General features: G+C 31.4%; 1 long non-coding RNA gene across 1 annotated transcript; it reads left to right on the forward strand.

Annotated features, from left to right (window-relative positions):
• The first annotated feature begins 11,896 nt into the window (after positions 1–11,896).
• On the forward strand, positions 11,897–12,717 carry LOC145157180 (uncharacterized). The gene is made up of 2 exons (XR_013737147.1): positions 11,897–12,122; positions 12,410–12,717. It is a non-coding gene; the product is annotated as an uncharacterized LOC145157180 (long non-coding RNA).
• Positions 12,718–13,143: the final 426 nt, after the last annotated feature.

Here is a 13,143-nt window from a genome sequence, read left to right on the forward strand (position 1 = left end):
TATTAAAAAATTAAAATAAACTGATTTTATAATCCGAAAATAGTTTTTTAATATCGAAAATTTAATAACGTATGATATTTCGGCTAGAATTTATAATATATTAGCAAACAAATAATGATATTTTAACAAAAAACAAAGATATTTTAGCATAAAATAATGATATTTCATCTAAAAATTTTATTATTCAATATTAAAAAAAGAAAAAAAATTCAAACAAGAATAAATAAAAAAACAAAAAAAAAATATAAAATAAGATTTCAACAATATATAATCAATATTTTTGCAAAAAAACAAAAGAAGAAGAAGATGTTGGAAGATGTAGGAAGAGGCAAAACAAGTGCTGCGCCAAAAAGAACACGCGCAAAAGTTTTTTAATCCGAATAATTTTGAAAAGCAAACAGCTGCGAGATGAAGCTTGCTGACAAAGCTTTTAAATAATTTATAAACTTATTCAAAGTATTTATATTTTGAATTCCGTTTCACATTAAGTTATCATCTATAAATTACAAAAAAGAAATAAATAGATCTTTTATCCAAATTAAAGCCCCTCACTTTTGACCCATGGACATATTATGGTGGCCAACCTACAATCATTATGTCCAGTGTCACTTACTCTTAATAAAAAATATTATTGGTAATTGTTGATTTTAATTGTTCCATAATCACAAGTTCAATTGTACCTTTTACATCTTTTCATATAATTATCATATTCAGATATTAAATCAATAAAAGGAAAGAAAAAAGTGTACTACAAGAATCAAGAACGGACCTACATGACTTTCATAATGCCCAACCAAGAGCGGATGAATAACGTCATTTTTGTTAAATAAAATTTGACTCAATTTAAAACTGTTTACAATGTTAGACAGATAAGTTGATATAATTTTTTTGTTTAAAGTGCGATTTGCTCCAAATTCTAATGAAAAACAATGTTATAATTTTCACATGTTGAAAACTAGATATCTGAAAATTTGAATAATGAATTTTAATATCTAACAACTCTGTATCTCAAAAATTTGGATAAAAAGGATATCAAATTAGATATCTGAAATTCTAGCCACATGTACTCTCATCTAACATAAAAGGTATCAATTGATGTGCACGTAACATAAACAAGAAACATTGCGAGCATGAACGTTTGTATTTTACATTTTATACTATGTGATGGTTGATAAAGATTGGATTTCTCAAATTTAATGAAGTATAAAATAATCATGTGAAAAAAGAATACAATAATTTACAACTTGAGGGTATTTTATTCCTTGCTAAGTGTTGAATTTATAAATTTGTTGAATTGATAATGATACATGAATTAATAAAATATTATTGTTATAAATATTGTTTTTTGGACTAAATATACCGATCGAATCTAAATAAATGACTATTTCACTGTCCTATTTAAAACTAACAAATAACAAAATTATCATTTATTTTAATAAATGTTATAAAATATAAATGTAAAATACCATATAAAATAGTTTTTAAATTTTAATTATATTTAAAAGAGCATAATAAATAATTTAAATTAACCGAGAAAAAGTAAACAATGGATGAAGGCTAGGGTTTTTCTGAGGTGAAAGAAGTGTTTGGAGGCTGATAATGAACCTTAAAATGGGTTAAGAGGGGTTTAAATATGAAGGGTACCCTAAAAGAGTCATGGGCTTGAGCCTGATCAGCTGCCACGCCGTGGTGGCCCAAAAACATCACACGACTAATTAACCATTGCCACGTCATGGCATTCCTTGGCCACGTCGTGACATAGAGTTTCCTCCAAAACTCCATCTTACATCCTTGTTACAAGCAAGCTCAACCAATCTGGAATGCGGTTGTTACATAGAGATTTGGAAAATAATTAGGAGTATTTCCAATTGAGATAGGATGCTAGAGGTAAACATGGTTTTAGTACAATACAAAAATACACAACCGATCTAGACAATTGGCACTACGATATAGCCGCAGACACATCAGATGAGTATTTGAAAGTGTCTTAGAGGAGGGGTCGGGAATGTACATATCATTTTTGTGAGTATGTTATAGAGCCTTACTATGACATATACTTGCGGCATCCGACTAGAAGTGATGAAGAACAATTGTTTGCCACGCATCAAGCTAAAAATGGTTTTCTAGGGATGCTTGGTAGCATTGATTGTACACATTGGGAGTAGGCAAATTGTCCCAACGCATGGCGAGGTCAATTCACGCGAGGTGATCATGGGGTGTCGACTTTATATTAGAGGATGTTGTTTCAGATGACCTATTATTTTGGCATGGATTCTTTGGTATGGCGGGGTCAAAGTCAAACAATGACCTGATTGTGCTTGGAGTGCCTATGTTATTTAACGGCATTTTGCAGGGTAAAGCACCAAACATGCCATATGTTGTGAATGAAAATGAATATAAGTATGGGTATTACTTAGGTGATAGGATATATCCAGAGTACGTTACATTTGTCAAATCATACTCATATCCGGTCGATGAAAAACAAAATTTGTTCAAGTTACCACAGGAATCTACAAGGAAGGACGTGGAACGAGAGTTTGGAGTCCTCAAACAAAAGTGACACATAATCAAACATCCAACACAGACATGGGATAGGGCAAAATTGACGACGATGTTGACTACTTGTGTTATTTTACAAAATGTGATAATAGAATAAGAGGATAGGGCTATTTGTATGTATACCGTGAACGATATACTTAATCCACCTGCAGCAATACAAGTTGGCAGCCCAGCTGTGACATCCCCAAATTTTTGACCATTTTAAAACTTTTTATTTATGCTTATTTAAATCAGAGTTCATTCATAAATGCGGAATTGGTCCGGTAAAAGTATTTTCGACGAAATGTTTTTCATTGACTATAAAAATCTTGGGATGCCATAACTGATACAAAACATAAGTATAAACGGGCCTTACATTAATATTCTAGCAGCCTACAAACTCCTTTAACCTCTCGGCAGATAATTAAATTATCTATCAGTATCTTCGTATCGCTACCTGTGATACAAGAAACTGAATGGGTCAGGTTAGAAAACCTGGTGAGTACATAGGGTTTTCAACCCACAATATTAAAATATTTAATCATATATATTCTTCAGCATTCAATACCCCGGCTACCCCAGTACCGTTATCCTCACTTTCTAATCCTAGTATGATGATCTCGAGGGATCTCGCTTAAAGGACCTTTATCAGCAGAAACCTAAATTTCCTAGATGATTAGGCACGGCCGTATGATAAAATTTTAGGTAAGAACGACAGTACATTAGTACTTTGGACAAACAAGGCAGGCACGACAATACAATAGTACTTTGGTTTAGCACGAAAGTACAATAGTACTTTGGTTTAGCACGACAATAAAATAATACTTTGGTTTAGCACGACAATACAATAATAATTTAGTTTAATATAGTACTTTGGTTTAGCATGGCGGTACAATAGTACTTTTGTTTAGCATGGCGGTACAATAGTACTTTGGTTTAGCATGGCAGACACAGCTTATTATTTCACACGGCTGTGTTTAACCCATCACAACCACTATCTCACACAGCCCTATCACAACCTCTCGTTTGTTATTTCGCACAGCCTTTCACTACCCAATCGTATTATTAATTATATAATTATATGATTTAATCAAGTAACCATCATTTAGTACAAACTATAATAAACACAGCAAAGACAACACACAAATCATCTATGCAATTAGAATACTTGTATTTATGTGTAAGTAGAAAGTAACTATGCACTCACTTGATAAAGTGGATGACATACAATCTCGGCAGCGCTTCGCTTCACACTCCCCAAAGAGACCTAGACGTATAAAGCACTAAGCCTTAGTCTAGTTTCATAATCCTAGTGACTATATATTGATAGTCTAGATTTCTCACTAATCTCAATGTCTATATCAAGATCTATTAAGGAAAAACTAGGTAGGATCATATCATAGGTATGGTCCATTTGATACATACATAGTATACTATTTGAAAATCTCACTTTAAACACCTTACAAAATTCAGCCAAGACATCATCCACGTAAGTAGATCAATCAGTATAATGACTTGGAATCACTAATAAATGTTAATTATAGGTTTATAATAACGACTATGACTATAACCAAAAGTTATACTTGAATAAAATAAGTGTAGCTTAACTTAAAGAGTACATTGATGAAAACTAGGAATTAAGTGGGCAGAACTCTGACTCGAGAGCTCCTAATTCCCGACTATCAGACGCCGTATGGCTTCACTGACTAAAAACTTAAGGGAGAAAGGGCGTAAAGTTGAGAGAAATCGAGAGAGAAACATTTGAAGGGTGTGGGAATGAACTGAATTTCGACTTATATTTATAACTGAATTTGGACTAAATGTCGCGCACCTAGTCCCCTGCTCGCTGCACATTTAGTTGGAATTGATGAAGTTCTGTTTTCTACATGGAGCCATGTGTCGCATTCTAGGCGGAGTGGCAGTGCGCACGACGCAATCTGTCGTTGCTCGCGGGCGCGCGTGAAGAATTTATGTTTCCTAGAAAATTCATAACTTCTTCATACGAAATTCATTTTCAATGGATATTATATCCACATGTAGCTATCGACGAGATCTACAACTTTCATTTAGACGGCGTCGGATAATTTTGACTTATTTTTAAGGTTATAGTTTTAATAGACTAACACTGTTAAAGTCCGTTAAAAATTCATAACTCTCTTATATGACATCTGTTCTCAACTGTCTTTATATTAACAGATAGGTGATGACGAGATCTTTAACTCCCGTTTAGATTGTTTTCCCTAACAATCGACGGATTCCAATTTTGTTTTCTGAGTTGTATACTACTACGCTGAAATATTTGAAAATCATAACTTCCTCTCACGAAGTCAGATTTAGACATTCTTTATATGTGCAGAATCCTTGTAACATATACTATAACTTTTGTTAAGATTATTTTTCATAAATAATTTTCTATCTAAAAGTCAATTTTAATGTTTATAATATCTTAAGCGTCTAGCCCTAATTTAAGGGTGTTACACCGACATACTTTATAAGTGTTTTGGAAATACAAAACCGTGAAATACATCATAATCTACGTCATGATTTGACCAATCACATATGGGAAAGACATTTGCAAGGGCAAAATGACAATGACGACGAGGAAGATGAGCACGGTGACGCCGAAAACGCGGCCGGTGACGACGAGGACGACAACGACGACGAGTAATATTTTTTATGTTTTCTATGTTTTTTTTAGATTTTAAATTTTTATGTTTTCTAAGTAATGTAATGTTTTATTTGGTATGTTTTAAATTTTTTAGTAATTTAGGTTTGAATTTTTTTATGTTTTTTAAGTAATTTAGGATTTAAATTTGTTTTTTTTTTAATTAATGTAAACTATTTATTTATGTTTTAAATTATGTTTTTTATTTAATTTAATGTAAAAAATCAAAAATAAAAAAATAAATATTGTGGAGTGGTAACCATTTCAAAGGTAGTGGTTTGTTGTGGAGCTAACGTGGTGCTGAGTTGATATCACTTTTTGAGTGGGTTGAGCGTAATCACTCCTAGCCTTGATGAGAGAGTTGGATGAAATAACAAGTTTAGCTGTTCTCAATTGATGAAACTCTATCATTATAAGATGTCACATTCGATGGGTTTTGCGCATAACAACAATCCTATGGTGTACATGCAACCCTAATTGCTTTGGATCTAAGTTTTTCTCTATTGAACATGCAAATATAAACTCCAAAGCAACAACCCTATGAACTAGCATATAATTTTCGAAAATCACATATGAACTACGGTTAAAACATTACATCTCTTGTTATGTAGCAATAACAAGTATAATCCTTCTTGATCTTGACTTCTGAAATCCTAGTGCCCCAAATGTTGCACCTCTAATGGAGTCACAAACACTCAATCTAACAATATGACTTGGAAATGGAAGGAAAATCGGCTAGGGTTTCTTAATCTAATGCATAGGCCGAAATCCTCATGTTAGGAGGATTTATATAGTTGAGTCTATTAGGGTTTTCAGCTGGAAACCCTAATTTCCTTGCTTAGGCCTTAAGCAATCCATGGACCTCCCATATGACAGGCCTTGGACGAAAAATCTATGGGCTTCCCATAAATATTCGTCCACCCCTTATCAATAAGATCCATTAGCCCAAACTACAACTATCACTGATCTACATAATCAGTCCCTCCATTGTTAATCAGTTCCTTTAATCCCAAAATTAATACTAAATTAATTTCTGATTAATTACTAATTAATAATATGATTTCCAAATAATATATTAATCTTGGAATTTATTAATAAAACCATTTTGAGTACCAAGTCATTATTCATATAATAAATCCTACTCTCTCTCCACTTGTCATCCTATCAAGTTGCATGAGTGAAGGCAACCCAAAAGGACCATACTCATAATCAAGTCAAGTATATACCAAAAATAGTTATGGGCTTAGACACCTATTCCAAGAGTCTCCCACTTGGATAAGTCTAATAACTATTATTGCAAGTATGACATCAGAATCTGAATAGCAATTGTAGCTTTCAAAAGCCGTTGTCAAACTCTGATCTTATCAGTATCGCATCCTTTAGATAAGGGATCAAATATTCCTCCATTCTATAAGATATCGGATGGACATAAGACATGGATTTTTAATTATTCTCTCTGTCTGTGTGTTGTTTCCCGATTTCTGATTTATGATGACTAACTTCAGACTACATTTGAACACATCAACTTAGTCTAGGCTTGGCCAAGCGCTTAGGGTGTCATTACTAAATCATCGAGGGGACCACAGATATCGCTTTTATCCCTCCTAGGGTAAAAGGAACGGATAAACTTCGACTCATATGCTTGCTCAATTTACTCATCAAATCACACACAACAATACGTTTTATAACAACAAGTTACTAGTGCGTTTACATATCATCAATGTGCAACCGAATTGTAAACTACAACTCATATGTCTTTATTTCAAGAATATAAGATATTATCGTCTCATAATCACTCGTGATAAAATCCATAAAGTGATTCAGATGAGCGTGGGTTTAATCCAATACTCAAATCTTATTTCAAGAGAACTCATGAACACTGCAACAAACTTTTGCTATGTCTAAACACTTTAGACAATCTACAGTCGGATTCATGTTAGTCTTACCTCATTACTTACTTCCAAATAATGATTGACTGTGGATGTTTGAATAATCTAGTTATTCGGGAATTAAAACATGCGAAGTGAAACACAAGAATAATCTAATTAACTATGGTCTCAAAACTTTTGAATATAAATAAAAAACTTATTATTTATTCACCATATTAATTTGACTTATTCATTGTATACTGTTTCGACTAACCAACTCAATACTCAAATTACAACAATAGTTATCCCATGCTCCAAGCATGCACACTATGTTTATCTATGGTCCTTTCTTTGTGAAATAGATCAACTGAACATAATTTCAATGACGCTCATTTCACAATTCCAAATCCTTATCGTAAGTGTAAGAATATCAAAATTTTGCCATTTACTGTAATATGTTAGATTCTAAACTTATATGCAATGATCATTTTGTAATGACTATACACAAAAGTCACAGAGACTTGGTAAAAGATATTAAAAAGTATTCCAATGGAGAACAATTCCATGGAAACGACGTCTCATATTCAAAGTACATTCCTTTGAACATCCTTCTTACATTAATGTTTCTGATCTTACACAGATTTTATGATTAACTTCCACTTATGGAACATTTCCATATTCCCATTTTGACTATCACTTTTGAACAAGAGTTACCTCTTCTTAGAGCATGTCAATATGGTCCTTCCGAAATTATACTATACTTCCAACTGTCAATAGCAACCAATCTTTGGTAAACCTCATATTATCCTCGACAATTGCTTAACCATTTTAGTGATATCTTGTTCTAGTCCTTTTTCCCTCTTAATGCCATAGGCATTTGGAAAATTAGAACAGATTAATATTATAGCATATGTAATCAATCCTATATACCAAGTATATGGGATTCGATACATAATGTCTTACATAAAGACATGATACTTTATCAGTGTCTTGCTACAATATTTCCATATATAGATTTTCCTTATGTTGAATCATTTCAACATAACATTTATATATGTACATGACTAGGTTTAATTAAAATTTCAATCTAAGATTTTATATTTGAAATGAAGTATGAGTATCTTCTCTCTATAACTTTCTATAGCGGAACAACATTTAAACTTACAACTTTGCAATTTGTAACTTTTGTTTCCTACAAATAGTATTACAACCTTGCAATACTTAGTATAATAGTTGCGCTCCTACTAGCTTAACAATTATACTCTTTCTAGCATAACAACCCTTATGCTCCCACTAGCCTTGACATGTACCCAAAAATCAGTTGGACTTCTAGAAATCAATACTTATTGACTTTCATACCAAAGTTTGGATTTCTGATACGTGGTGCTTTGATAAGTCTTTGCCTAGACTTCTTAAGCTCATACACCTTTCAGATTAAATAACACAAGTGTGTGTTTGAACCTTTCAGAAACTTATAGCAATAATGTAACACACGTCAAAATTAGGTCAATAACAATCACATGTGATTATACCAATCATGTAATGTGATTTTGTCAAACAAGTAATGTAATAAAATCACTATGTATTTCATGATAATTATAATACAAGTATGGTCTTTCATACATACTTTATAGTATAAATCAAAGTATACGTCAATACGATTCCAAAAATAGAACGTCTAAATCTGACTTCGCGTGAAGAAGTTATGATAAACTCTAACACTATAAAATCTCTACAAAAAGAGGAATTTAAAATAGGCTTAGATTTAGCTATTGGAATCTAAAAGAAAGTTGTATTACTCGGAATTACCTATGTGTGGATATAAAGAACGTCAAAAACGGAGTTCGTATGCAAAATTTATGACCTTCCGAAGTTACAGATGTCTAAGAGCATGACACGTGTCGGAAACCCTAATCTGACTGGACTCACGACGTGAGCATAATAACTTACAACATGAGGAGTCAAAACGCCAAATTTCGAAGCTATAAGACTAAGGAACGATAACCCAAAATCTCACGATGTGAGCAAGGTTTTCTCACGACGTGAGGACGCTGTAGGACACTATTCGAGGATAGAAAACACGCCTTAAGGCTACGGGATGACTCTTGCCATAGCTCACGACATGAACCTATCATTCTCACATCATGAGGGCCAAAAATCTTCTTATAAATAGCAAGTTCGGCTATTTGCTCTCTCACACCTAAACTTCTTTCCTTTCTCTCATTCGCTGAAGGCATATCGCTTCCCGAGCCCGGTGATCGCCAACCGCTGAACGTTTTCATTTAGATTTCGTCAAAGCACGATATTAAGGTGAGTTTCACGGACCCACTTTCTAATATTTTTGTGGAAAAACGCATGCTAAATAATGAATAAAAGTTAATATTATGTTCATATGATAGTATGTTCGTATCAACATAGATAGTTATATTAACCGGGATATAGTTGTTTTGTCTCATATATTTAAAATATATATGATATTTTGAAATCATACAACTTGTTAGCATGTTATTATTATGGAAGTATACTAATATATACCCGGGATTATACTCGGGAATTTTATATATATATATATATATATATATATATATATATATATATATATATATATATATATATATATATATATATATATATATATATATATATATATATATATATTGTTGGAACCTGAAAGTTAACCTCTAGCAATCCTAAATACTCATTCTGAAGTGTGTTGGTTCTAAAGGGAAGAGTGCTCCAGAATCTGTCTGAAGCTGAAGAGTAGAAGAGAAAAGAGTAGTTCCAAAGAGAAGTCATTCCGGAATGCATGTCCGAAATGTTGGATATTCCGGAGTCACGCTATTTTGTCTTTTGTCATTTATTATCTTTGTGTTGATGTAACGTTTCATAGGACTTAGTCTTTTGTTGTATTAATAATCATAATGTCAGAAGCATTTCTATTGTCCGGTCCTATGTAAGTTCTTTGGTTAATTCGTTATAATATTCTCTCCTATATATAGGAGTATTCAATGCAAACTAAATGACAGATTATTCACTCAACATTTGTCATCTAGTAAAACTATCTCAAACTTCTTTTGAAACATTCTTCTTGTTCTTCATTTATTAGCTTTACTTTGATCATATACTCTAGTTCTTCATTTAATGACTTGATCATTTGTTGAATATTGTAACGTCTGTGTTTCTGGGCTAAAACATTAATAATGGTGTAATAGTCTAGGTCAACCTTTGTAACTCATTTTGAAGTAATAAAGAAGAATTATGTGAATATTATGTGAATTATGTGTTTATTTGCTTAATTATTCTGATTTAATTAATTAATAATAAAAATAAGCATTGAAAATAAATAATAGATAAAGCCGATATCTTTTAAGAAAGTTGTAGTGGCCGAAACAAGGATTCCGGAGATATAAAGAACGCTGAAATCCGAGTTATAACGAAGAAGTTATGACCTGTCGAAGTTTCGCGACAAAACCGGCACGACGTTGTGTGACGTAAAAAGTGAATTTACGATAAAGTGGTTTTTAGCCTTAGCAATCTAAATGAAAATCGGTTGGTTGTTAGCTAAAACAATATAAATAAAAGTCGACGTCCTCACAAATACCAATTCGTCGATATAATAAATATTCGAGATATTTGCCTAAGTATATTTTACGATGTGAGTTATTGATTATTAAATTTAGAAGAATCGTAAAATAACATCTTATATATTTGGAAATATTTCATTTCCAAATATTAAAGTGCATTTTGATATTTTTATGTTACGACTTGTATTATTTTGACTAGTAAACAAAATATGATAGTAATAATGGACACATGAAAAATAATTTTACGTCGTTAGATTATATATATATATATATATATATATATATATATATATATATATATATATATATATATATAAGGTTAGGTTCATGTGAGACCGTGAGACGCATTTTTTTATTATTTTTATTATTTTTTATTTTTTTAGTTAATTCAAGTTCCGAAATAATATTTAAAAAAAGAATGTTTGGATTTTTCCATTTATTTTGCATTTTAAAATTATTTTTTAGAATATGTAGAGTGTAATATTCTATTAGAATATTTCACGTATTTTTCAAAAAAACGGGATTTATTTTTATTTATTTTTTTTTATATTTTTTTTAGTTAATTCAAGTTCCGAAAATAATATTTAAAAAAAGAATTTTTAGATTTTTCCATTTTTTTGCATTTTAAAATTATTTTTTAGAATATGTCAGTTTAATATTCTATTATAATATTTCAAGTATTTTTCAAAAAAACAGGATTTTTTTAATTTTTTTTTAATTTTTAAGTTAATTCAAGTTCCGAAAATAATATTTAAAAAAAGAATTTTTGGATTTTTTCATTTATTTTGCATTTTAAAATTATTTTTAGATTTGGTCTCACGGTATCACAAAATTAGAATGATCTCAAATGAACCTGAATATATATATATATATATATATATATATATATATATATATATATATATATATATATATAATAAAAGACCATTTTCTATGTTGGTCATAATTTAACGTAACTTATATACTAAAAGTTATGATTTAAATTAATATATATATATATATATATATATATATATATATATATATATAAAATAAGATAATGCAAGCATCATATGGATAAGGCATTTGAAAATAAATTTGAGAATAAGCAACAAGTACGTGGAGATGAATTAGAAGTGACGGTACAAGTAAATGAGGTGTCATCGACGAATCTAACTATACGTGGCATTCATTTTGTAGCTGAAGTTTTCCTATAAATAGCACTTCATGAAGCCGATTTGGTTTGCTAATTTTCCGTTCTTTCAACCTCTACTTTCTTCTACTTTGCAAAAAAAAAAAATTACCCCGAAGCCTAGTGTATCATTCTGACACCTGAAGCAAGTCCCGACGCTCTGAAGTTCCCGAGAAAATTATATTTTAAAGCCGAAACTCTGTCCGCGTGAAGCCCGGTTTTTGAGAAAACACCACGGTTTCATCAGAGAAGATTATTTTTAGAGCCGAAGTACTATCCAATCGTCTTCTTAACAAGTGAGTGTATAGTCACTTTCATCTTACATAGATATGAAGTATTTTATATAAATACGTGCTATATGTATATATATTGATTGTTTATTTGAGATGATTGTTGAATTAATGTTTTATACAAGTTTTAAAATAATTTAAACTATATATATATATATATATATATATATATATATATATATATATATATATATATATATATTATCTACAAATATGTTGGATATAACATGAGTAGATGAAATAGTTGGTGTGTGATAAAATGATGAGAGCCCTCGATGTTGTTGTTGTTCCAGTCATCTAGCGGAGTATGGATGACGACCACAGACTCTTCTAGACAGTCCAGTGGAACGCTAGCAGGCTCGCAACATGTAGGTGTTTGTGGGCTTGATGTTCACCGGTGTACTCCATCCCCCTCATGGTTGCCTTACAGACATATATGGCTGAGGAATCCCCTTAGCAGTAAAGTTCATCCCGATGATAAAATCCTTAGATTAGGTCCCTTGTATAGGTGTTTAGGGACGTAAAGTAAGGATAACGGGAATGGGTAATCAGGGTTATCGTTGGTTGATGAAATTAATAAATTTATTGTTGGTCGATGAAATTAATAAATTTATTATTATTTGTGGGTTGAAAACCCTATATGCTCACCAGGCTCCTAAGCCTGACCCACTCAGCTTTCTGTTTTACAGGTAGTGGACCCAGAGCATAATTTGTATGATGATGAGGGATTTTTGGATTATAGGCCAGTAGTTGTAAATAACTGTTGTAAGACTTATAATGTACTGTTTATGCTTTTGATCTGTATCGAACATGACATCCCGAGTCTTTTTAATGAAATACATTTCTACGGAAATGCTTTGATAAATCTTTATCATATTTTTATTTTGGGAACAAATTCTGCAACACTTTTAATCAAAGGATTACGCTGATTTTATTATAAAAGCATAAACTAAATCGGTCTTTTCTGGCCGTGAAATTGGGGATGTCACAAATATAATATCTAGGACTTGACTGGTCTTTCCAGTCT

The sequence above is a fragment of the Lactuca virosa genome, chromosome 2 (genome assembly GCF_052849685.1).
Source record: "Lactuca virosa cultivar CGN04683 chromosome 2, Lactuca_virosa_CGN04683_v6, whole genome shotgun sequence".
In the NCBI taxonomy this organism is placed as follows: Eukaryota; Viridiplantae; Streptophyta; class Magnoliopsida; order Asterales; family Asteraceae; genus Lactuca; species Lactuca virosa.